Source organism: Dermacentor silvarum, chromosome 8 (genome assembly GCF_013339745.2).
Source record: "Dermacentor silvarum isolate Dsil-2018 chromosome 8, BIME_Dsil_1.4, whole genome shotgun sequence".
Classification (NCBI taxonomy): Eukaryota; Metazoa; Arthropoda; class Arachnida; order Ixodida; family Ixodidae; genus Dermacentor; species Dermacentor silvarum.
In genome coordinates, this window is record NC_051161.1 from 82,447,916 (window position 1) to 82,455,460 (window position 7,545).

Consider the following 7,545-nt stretch of genomic DNA (forward strand, 5'->3'; position numbering starts at 1 on the left):
ATAATGATTTTTTCTTGTTATGTCAAACTACCCGGTTCGTGGCCAATCCCCCAGAGTGGGCATGGGCCCCTAACATCTAGGCTCTACATTTACCTTCTGCCGCCCGGTTCGTTGTCTATCCCCCTTGGTGAGTACGGGCCATAAAGAATGATGATCTTCATCATCAACTAGCCAACCAACCAACCAACTATTAAGAGGCAGAAGTTGAAGGCGACGACAACAACAACGCCAGTCGCCCTTCCAGATCAGCCGCTCGCCTGCTGTCTTCGTCTGCTGTCCTGTCTCGGGTGTGGTCAAGTATCGGGCGGCGGTTATCTATTGCTCTTTTAACGTCTCGATTGTTCTTTTGATTCATTTATTGATCTTTTTTCTTCACCTTTAGGATTATTGTGTCGCGAGTGTAAAGTCAGACTAACCTGATGTCTCTTTCTTCCCCCGGTCAAGGGCATTCCCCTTGGCTAGCCTCAATCCCTTCCCGAGAGTGGCCAATAGACTCTTTTTTACGCAGTGGCAACAAAAGTGTCCCTGTGGCTCTTGTGCCTACAAATGGGGGATCGATTCAGATGAAGAATCCGAAAGCGATTCAGGTGGAGCTTCGAAAGGCCTCCTCCCAGTTCCAAAAGATCACCGAGGTCCGCCAGTTTGGTCGCGGTGGTATTCTTTGCTGCTCATCGGATCAGGAGTGCGTTCGAGACCTTCTAAACTGTTCTGAATTCGCATCGAATCCGGTGAGCCCGTTTATTCCACCACACCTTGCATGCTCGAAAGGCTTAGTTCGTGGGGTCGACGCGAGCCTGGACCCCTCAGAAGTGCTAGACTTATTTTCAGTTGCTGGAGCTGTATCCGTATACCGGTGTAGCCGAATTATTGAGAACAGGAAGTCACCTACGGAGTCGGTGATTGTTACGTTCGCGGGAACAGTTCGTCCAACTGAAATCAAGGCATGGCCCCTGATATACAGAGTAGAGCCACTTTCCCCAAGACCCCTACAGTGCTTGAAATGTTGGCGCTACGGACACACTATAAAAGGATGCAGATCGGTTACTCGATGCCGCCTATGTGGAGAGAATCACGACAGCACAGAATGTAAGTCGCAGGAAGAAAACTGCTGCCTATGCAATGAAGCACACCCTGCAGACTATTCAAACTGTTCTGCAAAGGAACGAGAATTAAGAATACTAGAAGTGGTGGAACGCAGGCGTTGCTCACGTAGGGAAGCAGTTACAGAAGTTCAGGGAAGATCCCAGGGCTACGCAGGCGTAACAGCTCGTCACACCGCTAGTATGGATGTTTCTCTATCCAAGGCCATAGCAGAGGCAGTAGAGAAAGCTATGGAAAAGGCAATGGAACGACTTGCAACAACTCTTTTTGAGTCCTTGACACAAATGATGACTAGCCAGATGGCGCAGGTCATTGGTGCAGCCTCTACCCAATCTCCTGCATACCAGGTTGCAAATGTACTAAACATAACTCAAAAACAAACATTGTCATCAAACTCGTCAGCTGACTCCCCTTGCGCAGGACCTTCTACTCAAGTAGAACGGACGGAACCGGAACCCCTAACGGAAGAGTATGAAGACTACCAGGATGTAGACATGGAACACAAAAGTCTAAAACGCACACGATCTCCTCCCACAAAATTTCTTCAAAGTCAAAAACTCAAAAATATGAAAAAGTGAACCTTTCCAAGAAGGACTTTTTGAAAGAGACTATTTTGGATCAGGCGGTTTCCGCTACCGTTCTATCTTCACCATAGGGTCTCTAAAAATCTTGCAGTGGAATTGTCGTTCAATTGTTTCTGCTACTACAGATCTATCGTATATTTCTTCTCAATTTTCTCCAGACATCATTATCTTACAAGAAACCTGGCTTTCAAATGGTCAAAAATATTCTCTAAAATATTATCGAATGTTTCGTTTGGATCGGCCTGCCAGAGGTGGTGGCGTTGCTTTCTTGGTTTCAAATAAATTTAGTCACAAAGCAACGATATCGTTTCAAAGAATGTCTACCGAATGTGAAATTTTAGCATTAGACATTTCACTCCCAGACTGCTCCCCTTTTACCTTAGTTAATTTATATTTCCCAGCAGGAGTGCAGGATACATTTTCTCTAGACACCGTATTAGCTTCCTGCAGAAAAGACATAGTATTCGCTGGTGACTTTAATTCACACCATGTATCTTGGGGTTTTAAAACTGATTCAGAAGGAAAACGCCTGTGGGAATGGACTCTTGATAATAATCTATCTTGTCTAAATTCAAAAGTTATTACGTTTCTTCGCGGACAGTCTCAATCGGCTATAGATCTCACTTTCTCCAGCTCATCTTTAGCTATATCATCGTGGAATACTATAGACTGTGCTACGAACAGCGACCACCTCCCAATTATTTTTCAAATTGATTTCCCTGTGATTTCTCTTAGAAGGAAAAATAACTCATTTATAAACTATAACAAACTTCAAAAAGACTTGAAGTCTACGATGCTTTCACGTACGGCTATGCAAGAGGATATTAGGGCTCTGAGCCTCTGTGCAGTTTTAAAGCGTTCCGCGAAGAATGCAACAGTTAATTTAACCTGCAACACAGGTAAACCATTAAGTCCGTGGTGGAATTCAGATTGCGCGAGGGCCCACCGAAAACGAAAAGCTGCCTGGAAGCAACTTCTTTGTAATCAATGTCCAAAGAATTGGAGTGATTACCAATTTGTTGCTGCAACATTCAAGCGTACGATAGGTAAAGCCAAAGAGGAGTATGATATGAATAAATACAATCATCTGTCTAAATCAAAAAACAAAAAAGCCCTTTTTAGGTTTTTACGCTCTCGAAAAATGATTCCAGTTCCAGCAAATATTGACTCTTCCGTGCTTTCGCCACGTGAATTATCCGAATTATTAGAAAATATTGGAAAAGGACTGAAAGATAGGTTCACTTCAATCATTCCACCGTACATAGTGAAACCGTTACCACTAGAGGAATTTAGGGAAGTCACAACACAAGAACTGGCGGATGTTGTTCGCTATCTGCCTTCTTCAGCGCCAGGACCAGATGGAGTTACCACAGCCGTGATAAAAATTCTGTATGAATTGTCCCCAGAAGAAATTTTGAATATGGTAAATTACTCTTTAAAAAATGCGTGGGTACCTTCAGAATGGAAACTTGCTAAGGTAATTCCGATACTTAAAAAACAGGGAGGTCGATATGATTTAGATAATATTAGACCAATTTCCCTAACATCAAACTTAGTTAAACTAATTGAACGAATTTTAAATTGTCGAATTACGACCTACATTTCTGAAAACTTAATACTTAGCCCCTGTCAAATTGGTTTTAGATCAGGGTGCTCGATTTGGTGTGCGCACGTAGATTTAGAGAGTCGCATAAAACTTGCTCGTCGCCGAAGAGAATATTCAGCATTAGTGACCCTGGATCTAGCAAAAGCTTATGATTCCGTGGAACATAGCATACTGATAAAGCAATTAGAGAATTACAGGTTTCCGAAATACATCACGGCGTGGTTGTCAGAATTTTTAAGGGAAAGAGAGTTCTACTGTTTTCAAAACGGATGTTCATCGTCTAGGTATAAGCAACAGAGGGGAGTACCACAAGGATCAGTATTATCTCCTGTTTTATTTAATATATTTTTAAGCTCCATCCCGCTGCTCCAGGACATTCATGTGTACGTTTATGCTGATGACATCGCTTTTTTTGCATCGAATGCTGATCTACATTCACTTTATCAAATGTTACAAAATTACTTATCTATGCTTGAAACTTGGATTGAAACCATACATATGTCTCTGAACGTTAGTAAAAGTGCACTCCTTCTCTTTCCTTTAGATGTTCCCGTTCACATTTCACTGATGTATCGTCAAGAGTTCATTCCTCAGGTGGATTCTCTTAAATATCTGGGAATTACATATGATGGAACACTAAACTGGAAAAGCCACATTGATAACGTCGCGTTTAAGGCAACTCGGGCTGTAGGATGGTTGCGTAAAATCAGTAACCGACGATACGGGCTGCGAAGAAACACATTAATTATGATATATAAAATGTATGTCCGACCAATCATGGAATTTGGCTGTGTCTTATTTTCTGGGTGTCCAGCTTATAAAATTAAACCTTTGGTACTATTAGAAAAGGAAGCTCTGCGTTTGTGCCTTGGACTCCCTAAGTTTGTTGCAAACAACGTTCTGTATATGGAAGCGCGACTACCATGTTTAATTAGTAGATTCCAAATCCTTACTGTCCAAACGTACCTAAAGTTTTACGATTCTCCCCAAAGAAGATCAATGTATGTTTTCATTAATGAACCAAGTACGTTTTTTAATACTCATTGGTCGCGACTGCACACCCCTCAGATCGTATTCGTACAGGCACAGCTATCACCACTGAATGTACAAATTCAATGTATTCACCCAATAAGTCAATCCAAGAAAATCCTCCAAATTGAATTTGACGATATCTTCCCCTCGAATGCTAAACTAATGCCATTCCAATATTTAAATGACCAATTACAAGATTACCTCTCTCACCAGGAAACAAACAATATAATAGCCACGGACGCTTCAATGTTAAACGAAAAGGCTGGCGTAGGCATCTTTTCTCCTTCTCTTAGTTGGTCCTTTTCTATTCGCCTTCCGGATTACACGACTATTTTCATAGCAGAATTATTGGCGATTGTTTTAGCACTGCGCAAACTACCCCCGAATCAATTATCAGCTGTCGTAGTAACAGACTCTCGGTCGGTATGTGTGTCGCTTTCCTCGGCAACGAATTCAACTATCTTAAATGTGTTTCAAAATTTAATCCCTACAACGTTACAAAAAATTAATTTACTCTGGGTTCCTGGACACTGCGGTTTATACATAAACGAAATGGCAGATTTATTAGCCAGAACATCTTTAAATGGACCTGTGCTTCATATTTTACCGGATACAGCTTACGTCACTGCATCGAGATTCAGAACGTTTAGCCTACGAAATGACTTAATCAAATTATCGCTGATCCCATCTACAGACTTTCAGCATCTCGGTTTTGGCTGGAATAATCAGTGGTGTCCTTCTCGGCAGTTAGAAGTTACATTCTCCAAATTACGTTGTCGCATCCCGGAATTGAATTTCTATTTACACAGAGCTGGTCTGACGATGTCCCCTCTGTGCCAAAATTGTAAGGAAATTGAAACAATAGACCACTACTTTTTATCATGCCGACGTTATTCAAACCAGCGAACGAAATTACTCGAAGCTCCACTCTGCAAAATTGGATTAAGATTAAGTACACCAGTATTATTATCATTTGGGGCCTCCTCCCTCGGCTATTGTCACAGAGACGTTTGTTGCGCAGTCTTTCAATTTTTAACAGAAACAAGACGATTACCCTGTTAATTATAGTAACCTTATTCTACCTATCAGATCAGTATTCATTTCACTGAAATTTGTTTCTCCAAATTCGTTAGTAACATTGTATTTTTCTGACCTTGATAATAACTATATTTTTCACCTTTCGGTTAGTCTGACTGCTCGTTGGCACAATACTCTAGGTATACAAAATTTTCTTTGTTTTTGATTGTGCCTTCTTTACTTTGCGTATCTCATTGTCAAAAAGAATTTTTTTTTTAGCTACCTACTGCCGCCCGATTCTTGGCCTATCCCCCTCAGTGGGTGCGAGCCATGGTGAAGGATCATCATCATCATCATCAACAACGCCGCTGGTATGAGCGCTCCATCGGCCAATTCGCAGGACGCCGTTGGCCACAAAAACACGTATGTCGACAAGCGCGCCAATACTTTCATCATCGCTGCCGTGGTGCTGTTTGGCCTTCTCGCCGTCCTACTGGTCATCGTCCAAGTGGTCTTCAGCAAGCGAGACGTAAAACTTGTGGGTCTCTTCGATTTCTGCTGCCCAGACGAGGCGAGGTTTCTGCTCGACGACCTGAACGCCAGCGTCGACCCCTGTTTCAACTTGCACGACTTCGTTTGCATGAACAGAACTCACGATGCCGTTTCGTCAAGGATGTCGCCCGGTCTGCGAAGTCTCAAGATCCAGTGGGGTCTCGTCGAAAAGCTACCGGACGTGGCCAACACATCCATCGGGATCACGCTGTGGCATCTTGGTCGCAGTTGCAGCAAGCAAGACTGGTGGCCAGAGCAAGCGCTGCCGGAGTTTGCCACGGCCGTACTTGCTGCTGCCAACCTCTCTCGCACCGAAATGCCTCTGCAGAGCCTCACGAGCCTAGTTCATTTTATGGCCCTCATGGAGTTCAGGTTCAATGCGCCGGTAGCGTTGCCCCTGACTGACGGTAACCGGGGCGTTGCGAGCGACGTTTCCGAGCTGACGGTGAGGTGGCGAGGTGTCCCGGTGAAGGAAAGAATGGACGCCTGTCGTATCTGCCTTGACTGAGGTCTTGAGAATGCTTAACAACGGATCTGGTGTCAACGAGACGCTATCTCGACTTGAAAACCTCGAGCTGCCACATCCTCAGTACGACGACGACGAAGGCCCAGGCGGGCTAGAACGAGTCAGCATTGCGGCCTCACCGCCGTTCAAAGGTATGGAGGTGGCGGTGTGGAATGCCGTGCTGAACGACCTCGTCTGGCCAATATTCCCCAGAGTCCGAGTGTTGACGCGCAAGAAACCGAACGAGCTTGATGACGTCCTTGGACGTCTAGCGGCTGACGCTTCCTTAGGTGGCGCTTACGTCATCCAGCACACCGTTACAGAGTTATACCTTCAGCTGCAAAGTTACACCACATACGACATGGTGAAGGACAGACGAGAGTGCTCCGTCAAGATGTTGAAGGTTTCCGCTATGGAGGAAGCATTCCGGGCGCAGGTCGTCAGCAGGGAGGCGGTTGACAAGTACTTACGGCATGTCTTCACTCGAGTGAGGAAGACAGTTTCGACGCAGGTGTCTTCCAGCCCTTTGTTCGCCACCCAGCAAGACGCAAGCTCCGCGGCGAACTTTCTGAACGGCATCGCACTTGCGCTGCCTGACGTCGCCGGCGTCATTGACCAGCCCCCGCCGAGAATGACTTTCTCTTTCGCCTGGAACCTGCTTCACGCGCGCGCTTTTGACTTCGAAATCATCCGGCGTCGCACTGCGCGCAAGCTAAGTGAAACTCAGAGCGCTTCGTCGTCGCCGGACGTGACGCGGCAAGGTTCGAAGATCTTCGTCTACGCCGGCACCTACGGAGAACTCTATTTCTGGAAACGCGAGTCACAAACCATGGACCTGCCAGTCGTGGCAGCTCGCTTGGCGAAAGAACTGTGGTCGATGTTGTTCGAACGAGTGGACGCCTGGTCAAATAAGACAGCGCAGAACATTGTGGCGTTCCGCGACTGTTTCCGGCGCGCTCATTTTCACAGTGGCAACGGCAGTGTCGCGTCTGACGAAGACGACGGTCTGGCCGAATGGGCGGCCGCGCTTGGCACCGTAGTCGAAGCTGCTGACACGATCAAGTGGAAGCGGGAGGGCCTTTTAGCAGCGGACTCGCCCATATCGGAGGGCCGACTTTTTTATCTCAAGTGGGCGAGTGCCATGTGTA